The 15,752-nt window shown below is 39.1% G+C and overlaps 1 protein-coding gene across 2 annotated transcripts in view; it reads left to right on the forward strand.

Moving 5' to 3' along the window:
* TMEM178B (transmembrane protein 178B) overlaps positions 1–15,752 on the forward strand; it is a 217,643-nt gene that overhangs the window by 52,263 nt on the left and 149,628 nt on the right. The window lies entirely within an intron of this gene.

Here is a 15,752-nt window from a genome sequence, read left to right on the forward strand (position 1 = left end):
CGATATTTCCAGCACAGACCAGTAAACAACTACATAACAATACACAAGAACATTCTGGATTGTGGATATTATTAAAAAAAACGACTTTCCCCACTTTAATTGAATTAATTTAATTAAACTATGGATCGTGATGTTTTACCGACTCGCCAGCCAATCACGTCCGGTAGAGGAGAACAACAAGAGATCATTATGTACTAAGGGCATCGATCAACATATGAATAAGATCAATGGCCGGGATAATTTATTCTTCATACAAATCAATGGGAAAGCACAGAAGTAAATGAGGCCGAGTTGGACGGATCTCCGCTTCCAATACTTTGATTGGTTTGTGCATTTTTTTGGTGTTAAGTTATTGCTATAATTAAACGATCTGGATGTACATCGCTCCATCAACTTCTTCTGGTAATTACAAGCAGTCAGGGCCACGCTACATATCTGGCACTCAGGCTGGTTTCAGTCGGCCATAACAGTGCCAATATTACGGCTGCATAACACCCGGGCCCCCCTCCTCCCAGTAGTTCTACTGAACCGAACTTGGGTCACCATAGAGAACTATAGTGATCTAAATCTGGTTCAATAGAACCGCGGGGGAGGTCTTACATTGATGATGCCCTCACCACAATCCCTAACCCCTTGGCCAGATGCTTAACGTGAAGGTCCTGTGCCCCCTGCCTTACCATGTGCTATTTATAATACTGGTGTTTTTTCATGTAGCAGAGGGGCTTTTGGCCCCTTCAGGAACCAGGTCCCAGGTACAACTGCTCTTTATGCACCCCTTAGAGTACGTCCACACTAGGCATAAACACTGCAGATTTCCCGCAATGGATTTCATCGTGAAAAATCCACAGCATAATACAGGAGCAGCAGAGTGGATGAGATCTGAGCAAATCTTATCCACACACTGCGCAAAAAATACGCCGCAAAAATCGTACAAAAAATTATACTTACCTAGATCTCTCAGCTTCTGTGTCAAGGCCGGCCTCCAGGGATGATGTTTCATCCCATGTGACTGCTGCAGCCAATCACAGGCTGCCGCGGTCACATGGGATTAAAGGTCATCCCAGGAGGCCGGACTGCGGGACGTCAGAGGGACGCATCGCCATGGCTATGGGTAAGTACAGTTTCTTTTTATTTACCTGCTACTTTCTGCAGTGGAAATTAAATTATACCCAAGATCCAAAAATAATATTCAATAATATGTTAAAATTCTGCCACTTTTAAATAAACTTTAAATTTCCCTCCATTTGCAAGATCTCTGCCTGCTGTATGTGAAAGGGAACATTGTTATTTTACATTTATAGGCTGGAATTCTAATTATATCTTGAATGCACAGCTGAGGGGTTGTTGCAATGTATCAGTCTGGGCAATCCTCTGTGAGCTAAGCACAGCAGCACAAATTCTCTCCCCTCGTGGGTTCCAGACATTATAGATATCTCATGACTGGTGCCCTATAAGCCTTATTAATAGGTTTACAGGTGGATCCATCCATCATCGCCATTTTGTATCACGGCACTGACATTCAAGTGCCCTTTAAAACCCAAACTAGCTGTCGCTAAACACTGTTTTCCCAGGAAAATGACATTGGTATCAGAGAATCGATAGGCAGCCGTGTTGTACAGAATTGCACTGTCAAGTTTTGTGCGGATCAATAAATAACCATAGAAAATCCTCAATAAAAACATTCAACACAAGACGCTTCCTATATTCTATGGGATAGATAGTCCGTGACTCCCCGGACTGCACCTCGTTCTAACCATTCCCCAATATCTCCGTAGAACAATCATCAATTCAAGAATCGTCCAATTCTATTATATTATCTGAGATCAGCGGCGCCGGAGGTGTCTGATGCCGGATATCTCTTCCACCGTCATAAAACCAACATGCCTGTTCTGCAGATTTGTACTGATAGGGGAAACTAAAATTTTTATGGACAAATATTCGCACAGCGATTATTTTACGTCAATTCTTAGGCTTAACCGCCATTGAGGCTGGGCCTAAACTGAGAAATTCTGGTCTGATCTGAATTGTGCCCAAACTAAGAGGGGTTTTAATATATTGCCAGGCATCATGGGCCTCGGCTTTGTAGTCATTTTTTAACCCCTGGGGCCCAATGCCTAACACCCTGTTTGGTATATGACTTTACAGGTTAATTTTTAAATGGTATAATAACATTTACGGGCCTATGCAGACCTAGATTATGTGTACAATGTAAGGGCCAAGGCTTCTGTAACTGGCGCTACTGTTGTGTAAAAATGTACAAATAAAATAATGATAAAAAAAATATAAGAATTAAAATAATAAAACTGTAAAAAACACTTTTTGGGGATTTTTTTTGGGTACCTTTTACCCCTACTAATGAAATAAAAAGTAGTTTGATTAATAAATGTTGCAAAAATAAAGCCTCATATGTCATGAAAATAGAAGTAAAAATTCCAGTGACCACTTTGGTGTATGGAGATACATGTATTGATATGGTGGTCACCCACACAGGAAGTGAAGTGGTTGCTAAGCAACCTGTACTAACAAATCCAGAATTCACAGGATGGTCACAGACATTAGATTTTTGCTGACGTATGCTATCAGAATCCACTAACAATCGAATGTCTTATAGGCCTGGCAAGCCCTCAGTTTACAATCACATGATACAAAAGGATTCCCAATTATCCCCCTTACTCGCTATACCCTTTACTAAAATAAAATGCTCATTTGGCCCAGCTGACCATTTAAAGACAACCCTTTCAATCGGCTGACGATGAGCTGATCACCATGGGTCTGGCAAATAAAGCCCCCATTGATCAGTTGGTACTGCCAGGGGAAGCGGCTGCAAGTTTTTTCTATTCTGTGGTATTACATGGCCCTCAAACAAATAAATGGGCAACCATGTCATGCTGAGTCCTCTGGGGGGTCTTCTCTCTGGCTAATCGAGGGATGTCCCAAATGGGAACTCCCCTCTATGTCATCCATAGACCCTAAAAAGCTCTATGGACAAGGGTTGTCCTATTGGAACACTTTAAATGGGGTACTTGGGAGTTACCCAAAAATCTATGGCCACTTTAAAGGAGGGAAAATTAAACAGAGGAATAAACATAGACCTGGGCTTTAAAGTTAGGCCTTCCCTACGTAATTTACCCTGGTCCTGATATGTAATACATGAATGCATTGTAAAATGTACGCAAATACATAAGGTAAGAGTGAAACCCTTGCCAGACCCGATAGTTATGAAAGGTTTTAGCTAGATAGATTGTGAATGTTTATGGTTATTAATAAGGGCCACTGATGTTAGCTGCGCTGTCAAATGATCCTATGCAGGGCCTTCAGCTGTGGCCCCCAGGGAGATGCGATTTACATGTTTGCCGGAGACGACAGCTTCTGTGCATTACATAAGTCAAATAATATTCTTTATCTCCCGTTTCCTCCATTGCCTCAGGCACTAGGAGGAGATAGAATGCTTCATTCATTACCAGATTATGTGAATCTCTTCACAGGATGAAAAAATAATGTTCTGCATAAAATATTTTATCTCCTTGACATCATATAACAAATTTCATGCAACGATGGAAGACTATGAGGATTGTGCACGGATTTACACAGAAACAGATGTTTTGTCGAGGGGTACGAGACACCGAAAAAAGTGCCTTCAGATTAGAACATATATAAGATGGCTTATCAAAGCAGAACTAGCATGTGGAACTGCACCCCCCTCAAGTGGTAAACATACGACTGCCCTCAGAAATATCTGGGAACCATTTGGGCAAATGGTCACGGCCTCTCGACTCCTTACTATGTCCATTAACTTACAACTTGTACCCTATTGGGACATTTGGTGGAAGTCTGAAGAAGGCTTCTCGAGCACAATGATCCACTAAATTTGAAAAGAATGAGAATAATATGATTTTTATGCCGTCTCTTAAGTCCTTTCCAAATATTTAGTGGGTCCATAGGGGAGGAGAAACATAATACTAATTGGGGTCTATATATTTACAGTTATTTGAAATCAAAGGTGCCATGTGAGCAACAAGGCTTGCCCACTCTTACCTAGAGCCCTTTAATTTTATATATGAAACTTTGTTTTCGGGTAATGGTGGCAGCCCGCAGGTGCATTTGGGCCCCTTATTTGCCTGGACCATGACGACAGAGCCACCTGTACTGCCCTGATGTTGGCCTTAGCAGATCATATGTGATGGTTCTTCAGCTCTCCAGACCCAATGAGCACTCTTGGTCTTACACCAGTGGCTTCAAAATTTCTCCTTTGTACAGGAAGACTCTGAAGGGATCTTTGAATAAGCACCTTCTTGAATAAGGCAATCATGGTTGTGTAATAAATCCAAGGAACCCTCTTAATATTTTTAGGAGATATTAATAAAGACTACTTAGAGAACATTCGAATGTTTGGACAGGTGGTGGTGGGACATTCTGTAATTTGCAAAGTGGATATAAGGATCCATATCAATGGTGATGGTATCCATTGCTTGTAGAAGAACATTTGCTTGGTCTAGTCACAGAAGATAGAGCAATAGGCGCAACATAAAGTGTGGTAGATTATTTTGTTATTAGTACGAAATTTGTCAAGACGGTTTCGACTCCTGGTGACCACATGAGTAATGTTTCTCTCCAATGTCCTGTCTTCTGTTTGGGTCTTCAGGCTTCTCGATGGCTTATTCATGATTTCTGTGATTGTCTCCATTCATCTTGTCATTGGTCATCCTTTACCTTTTGTGTCCCCCAACCCCTTTAACCATTAATGTCTTTTCCAATGAGCTGGACCTTCCCGTATGTTCAGAATAAGGTTAAGCTTCAATCTGGTCATCCAGAAATGCACCAATAACCTTCTCCTTTGGCCACACATTCAATTTTTCAAAATTTTGCTTGAAAAATTAGTATATAAAGATGAATAACTACCATGTTTTATATTGATCATTATTGTGTCTGGGGATGTCCACATAGAAGCAGTTCTAGTTTCGGTAGCTGATCTATAGGATTTGCAGGAATACTGATGATCATTTCTCTGAGTTGCTTACTTTAATGAGGGACTATCCGCAGTAATTATGTCGCTTCTGCCAAGTCAGCTATTTACTGAGCTGCCGGAATGACCCTTCTCCACAGTCTAATAAAGATCTGGTTTGGTTTTCGTGATATATTGTGCATTTAGATGACCTGGTGGCTTTTGTCTCTGTTTTGCTTGCGTCGAAGCCTTTTATCCTACGATAAATATCTAACTTGTACAATTCACAGATGCCCTATTGACTAGTAGCATTAGCCAGCTGGATATAACATTCCCCTGCTAAAAAATCCAATCCAAAAATAATAATAATGTTCTGGGTACAGAGGGGCTGATATACTTAAATAGCAAAAGATCACTCAAATCCCGACTGGCCCACCAGTGTATAAGAGAATCCTCTGGTGGGCCCATAAAAGTCTACCACTGCGCACACCTCCATTGTTCAAGAACTTTCCATGAAAATCTCCAAATTGTGCCAAAGTAGTTTGGCCACCCTATAAAGTGCTGCATCTCCTTTGTTTGTCTTGCCTTGCACTCTCTACTGACCCACCTAGAAAAGCCTGGTTCCTATTTTCGACAGCTTTACTTGACTATATCTCGTCTGACTACTGAAGCTTATCCAGAAACTATTACAGCTTGGGCTACATGACCGACTCCCATATTGTTTAACTTTCTCAACAACAGGTTGTTAGAATTAAGGGGCTTTACCCTCACCCGTCTCCATAAGCATTGGTACCACACAAGTTGGGTTGTGATGGCTTCGACTGATGACAGATTAGTCTAGATTGGCACTGATTGACTAGAGTGTAGTTTGCATTGTAGGCTGCCCAAACCTATAATATTAAAGTTGGCAGATTCTGACAATTTTGGTGGGATCCTCCAACAGTTTAAGGTATATGGGGCCTCCCGATAGCATATGGTGGCGCATAAAGGATGTGGGAATTATTATTTTTTTGTTTGCCCAGGAGGTAAGCTGTCGTCAGAGGTTTTCGACATGGCTAATCTTCCTCTTGCCAGTCATATAGTCAAGCATACATGCTTATGTGGAGGTTAGTGGAGATAGCTGTGTGTTGAACGATTATTTAGACGAAAGTTATGTTATATGTATGGTCAGCTTTAGACTATATGGGTACTACTTGGTCACAGCTTGGTGTAGATTGGCCTGTTTGTCTACAGTTTGATTGGTTTTGATTGGGCGACAGTAGAACTAGCTTGATCAAGCCGTTTGACCTGTCCAAAATTAAAAAAGTTGACCTAATGAATGGGACCCAAAAAGTTTTCTTTTTTGTTCTTTTTTTGCATGGTGGCATACACATATTCAATTTATATAATCAATAACAATGTTGACTTCACTAAACTTGGGCCTGTCAAAGGCTCAACCCCCAATCGCCTAATATATTATAATTATGTAAATGAATTGCAAAATTCAAATAATATTCACCACATTATGAAAAAAATATTTGCATTTTGATCAAGATTTTGGAACTTTACATCAATTTTCAACATGTAGTTTGGTAAAAAAAAACGTTATAAGTATGTGAGTTAATACTCCGAAAAAAATCTCCTATGCAAACAAGCCCAATAAAGGCCGGTTATATAGCTATGTGAGATGTTTTTGTTTTGCTTTGTGAGAACCTGGAGACACATTTCCAGAACCATAAAATGTGATTTTAATGTCTACCCTTTCTGGAGAGATGTGTAAGTAGCTACAACGGGATTTAAAGATTATAGAAACTAGCAATGAGGAGAATCATTTCTTATCCTTTATTAAATGCCTACAATGGAAGGAAGGCTGTATCTTCATAAAACATAAAAAAAAAATCATCTTGTGAAGTCTTTCTATCCTTATTCCGACGATCAGCTGCATTGGGGTGTCGCGGAGCCCGCTTTTACCCAGGCACAGCGCCATACATTTGGTTGTGGCTGTGTCTGGTACTGCAGCTCATCCTTATTCACTTGAATGGGACTGAGCTGTTGTGAGCTACAGTACCAGGCAGAGCCACATACAAATGTACGGCGTAGTGCCAAACAATAAAAGGGATGCGGCACTCCTTAATGTCATGGCTCCTACCTTTGGGTATGCTATTTAACGTCATCAGCGTTGGCTCCAATTTAGCTGCATTGTCTGTTGGAGTCTATTGGTAGTCTGAAATTCACCTCCAGTCTCATCTGAGGCCTTGGTTACTGCTTTGTCGCTCCACCTTATTTTTTATTGCAACACTGCTTGTTCATGTTGACCTCTGTGTATAAACACAAGCCCACCTCAAGCTCAAGTGTACATTTTTTATGATACAGAGCTTTAAATACTCTGCTTCTTTTTACACAGTCATGAAAAATTTCTGGCTGCTTGCCACCACCACTAGGAGAGTTTACTGCAAACAGATTTATTATTGACTTAACAGACTAACTACAACTTGATGCCACCATTTAATAATGTGTAATGCGGTAAAGGAGTTACAATGGAATTGGTGGCATAGCTATTGGGAAAAAAGGTTGCTGTAAACACCCGGAGAGTGAGGGGGCCCATTTTTCCTTTGCAACATTAGAGGAGAATAATTCTATACTCGTATGTGAAGGTTGGGGTGTCCTGGTACAGTTTCTGCATCTGGGCTCAAAAACGTAAAATCGAGATGTCATCAATATACCCGCCAACCTCAGAAATCAAAAATAGGTTAAAAAAAGTTTTCTCCTACTGTGAGACACTCAATTAATATATATAGGTGTAAACTGGAGCTCCTGGGCCCCAAAACAAAATGAGGGCCCCCTACCTGTTTATAATATTGGTGCCTTCTTATGTGTCGCAGAGGTCTTTTTTGTTCTTTCTGGCATCAAGGCACAGATTACATAGTTACATAGTTACATAGTTACATAGTTAGTACGGCTGAAAAAAGACACATGTCCATCAAGTTCAACCAAGGGAAGGGAAAAGGGAAGGAAAAATTTCTGCACATAGGAGCTAATATTTTTTTGTTCTAGGAAATTATCTAACCCTTTTTTAAAGCCATCTCCTGTCCCTGCTGTGACGGCTCCTGCGGTAGGCTATTCCATAGATTCTCAGTTCTCACGGTAAAGAAGCCTTGACACCTCTGCAGCTTGAACCTTTTTTTTCTCCAGACGGAGGGAGTACCCCCTTGTTTTTTGAGGGGGTTTTACAAGGAACAGGATTTCACCATATTTTTTGTATGTGCCATTAATATATTTATATAAGTTAATCATGTCCCCCCTTAGTCGTCTTTTTTCAAGGCTAAATAGGTTTAATTCTTTCAATCTTTCCTCATAACTTAAATTCTCCATGCCCCTAATTAGCTTCATTGCTCTTCTTTGTATTTTTTCCAACTCCAGGGCATCCTTTCTATGAACTGGAGCCCAGAACTGGACTGCATATTCTAGATGAGGCCTCACTAATGCTTTGTAAAGTGGTATTATTACATCCCTGTCCCGCGAGTCCATGCCTCTTTTAATACACCACAATATCCTGCTGGCCTTTGAAGCAGCTGATTGACACTGCATGCTGTTATTGAGTTTATGATTTACAAGTACACCCAGATCCTTCTCAACAAGTGAATCCGCCAGTGTAGCTCCCCCTAGGACATATGATGCATGCAGGTTGTTGGTACCCAGATGCATAACTTTACATTTATCTACATTAAACTTCATCTGCCAAGTGGACGCCCAAACACTTAGTTTGTTTAAATCTGCCTGTAATTCATGAACATCTTCCATAGTCTGGACTATATTACATAGCTTGGTGTCATCTGCAAAAATAGAAATAGTGCTATTAATCCCTTCCTCTATATCATTAATAAATAAGTTGAATAATAGTGGTCCCAGCACTGAACCCTGGGGTACACCACTTATTACCGGGGACCATTCAGAGTAGGAATCATTGACCACAACTCTCTGGACACGTCCTTGAGCCAATTCTCAATCCAATTACAAACTATATTTTCTAAACCTATAGTCCTTAATTTACTCATTAGGCGTCTATGGGGGACAGTGTCAAATGCCTTTGCAAAGTCCAAAAACACTAAATCCACAGCGGCCCCTCTGTCTAGACTTCTGCTCACCTCTTCATAAAAACAGATTAGGTTAGTTTGACAACTTCTGTCCTTAGTAAAACCGTGCTGGCTGTCACTTCTAATACTATTTATTGTCACATAATCCTGTATATAGTCCCTCAATAGCCCCTCAAACATTTTCCCCACGATGGATGTTAAGCTTACTGGTCTATAATTACCTGGGGAAGACCTAGAGCCCTTTTTGAAAATAGGCACCACATTTGCCCTGCGCCAGTCCCTTGGCACTATACCAGTCACTAGAGATTCTCTGAATATTATGAAAAGGGGGACAGAAATAACTGAACTAAGCTCTTTAAGAATTCTAGGGTTTAACCCATCTGGTCCCGGGGCCTTGTGCACATTTATTTTATTTAATATAGCTTGGACCATCTCTACATTCATCCAATTCAGTATATCAACTGATATATTAACAGCACTGGCACCGGCTACATCAGCTGCTCCTTCTTCAGTTGTATATACAGAGCTAAAGAACCCATTTAGTAACTCTGCCTTCTCTTGATCCCCTGTGATCAACTCCCCATTACCACTATCTAGGGGTCCTACATGTTCAGACCTGGGCTTTTTTGCATTTATATGCTTGAAGAATTTTTTAGGATTTGTTTTACTATCCTTGGCCACCTGCCTTTCATTTTGTATTTTTGCTAATTTTATTACATTTTTACAGATTTTATTAAGCTCTTTATATTTTACAAAGGCTACAGCTGTACCCTCAGATTTGTATTTTTTAAATGCCCTTTTTTTGTCATGTATTGCCCCTTTCACAGAAGGTGTAAGCCATGTGGGGTTTAATTTGAGTCGTTTATACTTATTACCTGTAGGAATAAATTTTGCACTATAATAACTCAAAGTAGATTTGAAAATCTCCCATTTATCATTTGTTCCATTATTTGACATTAGTTCTTCCCAGTCCATATCCTGAATTGCAGCCCTCATCCTGGGGAAATTGGCTTTCTTAAAATTAAATGTTTTTGCCCTCCCAGCCTGCGTTTGTTTTTTACAGTATAGGTAAAATGTAACTATATTATGATCACTGTTACCGAGGTTTTCACGAACATTGACATTCCCAACAAACTCTGCATTATTAGAAATGACCAGATCCAACAGAGCTTCACCTCTAGTCGGGTCTTCCACAAACTGGCTCATAAAATTTTCCTGCAACAGGTTGAGGAAATGTCTCCCCTTTGCAGTTGAAGCCGAACCATGACACCAATTAATATCCCGGAAATTAAAATCTCCCATTATCACTACAGTACCCGCCTGTGCAGCCTGCTCCATCTGTTTATATATCTGACCTTCCATCTCCTCAGTTATATTGGGGGGTCTATAGATTACACCAAAAGTAATTTTTTCAGTGTTTACCTCCCTTTCTAGTTCCACCCACAATGTTTCAACCTCCTCACAGTATTCACCCACTATTGTCTCTTTCACACTCGCCTTCATATCACTTCTCACATACAGACATACACCACCACCTTTCCTATTTGTCCTGTCTTTCCGAAAAAGTGTAAAACCCTGTAGATTTACAGCCCAGTCATGTGAAGAGTCCAGCCATGTTTCAGCAACACCAACTATATCTATATTTTCTTCCAGTATCAAGGCCTCCAGCTCCCCCATTTTGCTTGCTAGACTTCTGCCATTTGGGAACATACACTTTAACTTGCCTGTCAGTTTTTCACTTTTATTATCAGAAATGTGATTTGACATTAATCGGGCCTTTTTATTTACACTGATGTTTTGTAACGAAAGGATCTCCTTATCTTGTTGTCTAGTCCTCTCCCCACATTCTGTTTCTCCCCCCACCAATATAGTCTGACCCCTCTCTAACCTGGCTACCCCTTTTTTTTCTACATTGACCTCCCTCCTCAGCCCTAGCCCAGATGTGACTGTTACCTCTGAATCCCTTAAAACAATACCCCTGGGTGCAGCGTATTGCAACAAATATACTTGAGTGGCCCTGCGACGGAAACCTCCATATCAGTGTTCCAACCACCGATGGTCCATAAATGTGCTACCAACAGATGCCCCCATAACAATGTGCCAGGCATAGTTTCCCCCATGGAAAATCCACCAGCACTCATACCTTTTCAACACGACTCCCTTAGCGGCACCCTACTTGGTAAAAAAATTGGTACATATGGAAAGTCCGCCTAATGGCCACATTATAATCTCTTCGAAGGGCCATATTTTGTCTAAAGTTGTTTCTGGTCAGTTCTCTTTGGAAATAATTTAAATCTGAGATTTTACTTTCATATTGTCGTCTTTGCCAAGAAGTCCTCTGCCCTCTTGCACTTTACTAAAACTTATGTATATACATGTTCTCAGAATGCTTTCAGAATTCACTTAGATCCGAAAGGTCGGATCTTGTCATGTTCTGTAAATGTGTCACAGCATTTTCTGTCATTTTACTGCTTCGGCAGCAAAGTCTGACTTTACAGCAGAATTTTATTAGACGACCATTATGAATTCTGGTCAAGTAAAAAAAGAAGGAAAAAAATCTAGCTAGCGGCCCAGAGTGTCTCTCACTGCATCTATAAGGGAGCTCATTTTATTCTTAGAAAATATAATTTAAATGACTTCAGATATAACAGGATTAATAAAACCTACAGTCGGAGGCTATAAATCCATTTTAAAGGGCCATTGTGGGTGGTTTTTGTTTTTTTTTGACTTTGCAAAATAGGCCGATGGGACTGATATCACATAAACTACCGGTATATATTCCATATCTAGTGTCTGTCTTTTATATTGGCTTTGTGTGTTATTAGGATACTATGATAAGCTCCTCCATTTTCACGGGGCCCATGAGATAGTCTGTCACGGGGCCAGCAGAGTGGTGTGTAAACCCACTTTGTCACCAAGGGATTTGATGTAGGGCTAAACCGGGAAGCGGAGTCTAAGGGAACCCCTGGTACTCACCCTTTAACCTCTATACAGTGATCTGGACTTCGCTGCTGGGGAAACCTAGGTCGCTACCCCCAGAGTAGTAGTAATAGATAGATAGATAGATAGATAGATAGATAGATAGATAGATAGATAGATAGATAGATAGATAGATAGATAGATAGATAGATAGATAGATAGATAGATAGATAGATATGAGATAGATAGATATGAGATAGATATGAGATAGATAGATAGATAGATATGAGATAGATAGATAGATAGATAGATAGATAGATAGATAGATAGATAGATAGATAGATAGATAGATAGATAGATAGATAGATAGATAGATAGATAGATAGATATGAGATAGATAGATAGATAGATAGATAGATAGATAGATAGATAGATAGATAGATAGATAGATAGATAGATAGATAGATAGATAGATATGAGATAGATAGATAGATAGATAGATAGATAGATAGATAGATAGATAGATAGATAGATAGATAGATAGATAGATAGATATGAGATAGATAGATAGATAGATAGATAGATATGAGATAGATAGATAGATATGAGATAGATAGATAGATAGATAGATAGATAGATAGATAGATAGATAGATAGATAGATAGATAGATAGATAGATAGATAGATAGATAGATAGATAGATAGATAGATATGAGATAGATAGATAGATAGATAGATAGATAGATAGATAGATAGATAGATAGATAGATAGATAGATAGATAGATAGATAGATAGATAGATAGATAGATAGATAGATATGAGATAGATAGATATGAGATAGATATGAGATAGATAGATAGATAGATATGAGATAGATAGATAGATAGATAGATAGATAGATAGATAGATAGATAGATAGATAGATAGATAGATAGATAGATAGATAGATAGATAGATAGATAGATAGATAGATATGAGATAGATAGATAGATAGATAGATAGATAGATAGATAGATAGATAGATAGATAGATAGATAGATAGATAGATAGATAGATATGAGATAGATAGATAGATAGATAGATAGATAGATAGATAGATAGATAGATAGATAGATAGATAGATAGATAGATAGATAGATAGATAGATAGATATGAGATAGATAGATAGATATGAGATAGATAGATAGATAGATAGATAGATAGATAGATAGATAGATAGATAGATAGATAGATAGATAGATAGATAGATAGATAGATAGATAGATATGAGATAGATAGATAGATAGATAGATATGAGATAGATAGATAGATAGATAGATAGATAGATAGATAGATAGATAGATAGATAGATAGATAGATATGAGATAGATAGATAGATAGATAGATAGATAGATAGATAGATAGATAGATAGATAGATAGATAGATAGATAGATAGATAGATAGATAGATAGATAGATTTATAACAATTGATCTTTGGTGCATTTTATTAATATACTTCTAGTAAAATGTTAATGTATCTAACATTGCTACAAGTCAAATAATTTCATATCTAAGGAATCTAGAAAACACATCTATTTCTTTTATTTCCATTCTATAATACATGAACACATTATTTCACCTCCTGGGGTCTTTATAACACTCTCTGGATATTGTACACACAGATGATCGATGGTAATGTACTGAAAGTGCTGGGTACGGGGAAAACCTGAGAAAATATTGAAAATCCATAAATTGTGTGTTTTCCTGATGCATCAGAGTCAATAGTAGATGTCACAGAATCAGCGTGAAAATAAAAAATGTGGACGGGGCCTTTGTTGGTTGCTTTGTGTGCAACTTCTGCGCCCGGGGATTGTGGTCTGATATATCATTAATGTCACATATCCCTAATTCCCGAGTCAATAACTGCAAAGATTGACCCCACACTATATCTGCATGTCTTTATAAAGAGATAAATTCAGCAGGAGAGGTGAGAGAATCGAGCTACTGATTCGCCTCATCAGCAATTTTGCCAGACCGTAAAAATCAATGGCCGAATCGATTTGCTGATTATTTGCTGTGATCTGCCACAATCCAGTCACACACAATCGGATGTTGGTTCATCAGAGTTTCCTTATGGCAGGTCTTGAATCAATTCACAAATTGGCAAAACTCAAAGAAATTTTTTGGGGGAGATTTCCCACTTGACATTAAAAAATCGGGTCAGTTGCTCCTCAGGAATAAACGGCAACCTGTCGATATGTGTACTGTTGCTTAAGAGTCATAAGGACTGTGTGTCTACGTACAGACTCCATGCTACTTCATCTACTCAGAAGGCTGCATGGTTGGTCTATTATAGTCAATGGTTGACCAGGTGACCTTCGGAGAAAGTACAACGGACCTAACCATAGACAAAGTGGCACTTTACTTTCTCCCTGCTGATGTCAGCTGCAGGAACAGATAGCTGGAGAGAGCAAGAGCTAAGGCTAAGTTCACACTAGCGTTAGTATCCGTTTACCTCTCTACCGTCAGAGGAAGAGAGGATCGAAACATTAAACGGAAAGCAACGGGTCCAGTAGAATTACCATCGATTTCAATGGTAATTCTTTTGTTTCAGTTGCTTTCCGTTTGTCTCCATTCGCTAGATTTCGCTTTTTTTGACGGAAGCAAAACTTTTGTTTCCGTGAAAAAAAAAACTGAGACGCAGCGAACGGAGACAAACGAAAAGCAACTGATACAAAATAATTACCATTGAACTCAATGGTAATTCTATCGGAACCGTTGCTTTTTGTTTAATGTTTCGATCCTCTAGTCCTCTGACGGAAGAGAGGTAAACGTATACTAACGCTAGTGTGAACTTAGCCTAAAATAACTTGACTATTATACCTAAGCAGGGTATTACAACTGTCTGTGTCTCTGTAGAGAACTTGCTAGTAAATAAAGTCCTGTGATTACAGCAGCCTCTGCACTGAATTAAAGAGACTGTCACCAGATTATAAATGCCCTGTCTCCTACATAATCTGATTGGCGCTGTAATGTAGATAACAGCAGTGGTTTTTATTTTGAAAAACGATCATTTTTGAGCAAGTTATGAGCTAGTTTAGATTTATGCTAATGAGTTTCTCAATGTACAACTAGGCGTGTTTTTACTTTTTACCAACTGGGTGTTGTACAGAGGAGTGTATGACGCTGACCAATCAGTGACTAATCAGTGTCATACACTTCTCATTGTTCCAGCCCAGCATGATCCACAGCACAGTGTGATTGTGCAGTGAAAGAAGTAAACACGCCCAGTTGCTAAAAACACAATACAGGCCCGGTTGGAAATAAGAGAAAACACACCCAGTTGTCCATTAGAAAGGCTCATTTGCATAAATATAAAATTGCTCATAACTTAGCCAAAAATGATCGTTTTTCAAGATAAAAAAAACGTTACTGTTATCTACATTGCAGCGCCGATCACATGCAATAGGAGATAGGGATTTGATAATCTGGTGACAGAGCCTCTTTAAGTAGTGTGTAGGAGTGTACTAACAGGAGAGAGAGAAGGAGAAAAAGAGTGGGAAGTGGAATGTGAGATAGCAAGATTTTAAAGATAGTGACCGTGACCGGGTTGCAGCTCCACTATATCTATAACCTGGCAGACAATGCTAACAACATCCTGTAAGCACAAAAGAAGAGAGACGCAAACACTGCATCTCGGTCGCAGATAAACCGCAACACGTGGCCTCACAGATGCCCTTGAGGACAAAATACCAATGATAAAAAAATAATTTCCCCCCATATACAGTAGAAGAATAATACATTATGTATTGCAGATACATATAATAACAGTCATCT

This window comes from Rhinoderma darwinii, chromosome 3 (assembly GCF_050947455.1).
Source record: "Rhinoderma darwinii isolate aRhiDar2 chromosome 3, aRhiDar2.hap1, whole genome shotgun sequence".
Classification (NCBI taxonomy): Eukaryota; Metazoa; Chordata; class Amphibia; order Anura; family Rhinodermatidae; genus Rhinoderma; species Rhinoderma darwinii.